Here is a 1323-nt window from a genome sequence, read left to right on the forward strand (position 1 = left end):
CATGGGGAGGCGTACCTCAGGAGCAGGCCATGGGGAGGCGTACCTCAGGAGCAGGCCATGGGGAGGCGTACCTCAGGAGCAGGCCATGGGGAGGCGTACCTCAGGAGCAGGCCATGGGGAGGTGTACCTCAGGAGCAGGCCATGGGGAGGTGTACCTCAGGAGCAGGCCATGGGGAGGTGTACCTCAGGAGCACCCCACAATATTTCCCATATTTCTAGTATTTATTTCACCTAACAGCAAGTAGCTGTCCCGAGTGCAACCGAGCATGTGCTCATCTCTTCCCAAGTTCCCCTCCCCCTTGTGGAGTCTTCTTATAAGAAATGAATTGCAGTTTCCAGGATTTCAATTTTTAGGATTTTAGACTTGTAGAGATTTAAACTTTGGAGACTCAGATCTTTCAGAATTACAATATTTGAGATTTTTTTTCATCCAACATTTTTGTCTTTCTGGATTATGACTAGTCATTACCAACCACTTCATTTTAGCCCCTTATCAGTCCGTGTTCACTGCCTTTGCAGTCGAAGGACGGGCCACGAGTTTATGTGACTCACTGCATCTTGTAAGCAGAACACTCAGTGTCTGGCATGTGGTCTGTCTCATGTGACCGTGTGGACAGCAGGCACAGAGAATGACTTTGTTCTATGATTTGAGCATGTCTCTATCCTGGATATTTTTCTTAGCTGTGCAGAACGGGTCTCAATCACCAGTCAATGACCTAGGCCTCCCCTCGCCTCGTCAGCAGCCAAGAGCTGTGCCTTGTGAGGCAAAGGCGGAGAGCGTCATGGTGCTTCTGGCTGGTGGCTCTGCGGGAAACACACTCGCTCTATGCTCCTTGAGCACACTGTCAAAACCAGCAAACTGGAGACGGATTTGTAAGGGCCTGTCATTTCATGAGTCAGGAGAGCAAATCTTTAGGAAAAGGGCATTCCGTTAGACTCAGAAAGCACCCGCAGGCTAGGCGGAGGCTGGCATTTCAAATAAGGCGAGTGGGGAGAGACGGGTGTGGAGCCCACGAATGTTATAGGCTATCCCCTGGAGACGGGGAACTCTCTCAGAGCTGAACGATCTGGCCTAACACATATAGGATTGTGAAAGATTACGAAAGAACCCTAGCTTGGGGGAGTTTGATGGTTTGTGTAAGTTCGCTACCCTCCTGGTAATCGTCTCATGATTCAGGTAACGTCACCAGGGACCTCCCTGGGGCTTACGTCAGGCTTGCATCAAAACTCCACTTCTGGGCTGGAGAGATGGCTCAGAGGTTAAGAGCATTGCCTGCTCTTCCAAAGGTCCTGAGTTCAATTCCCAGCAACCACATGGTGGCT

Source organism: Microtus ochrogaster, chromosome 2 (assembly GCF_000317375.1).
Source record: "Microtus ochrogaster isolate Prairie Vole_2 chromosome 2, MicOch1.0, whole genome shotgun sequence".
NCBI classification, from domain to species: Eukaryota; Metazoa; Chordata; class Mammalia; order Rodentia; family Cricetidae; genus Microtus; species Microtus ochrogaster.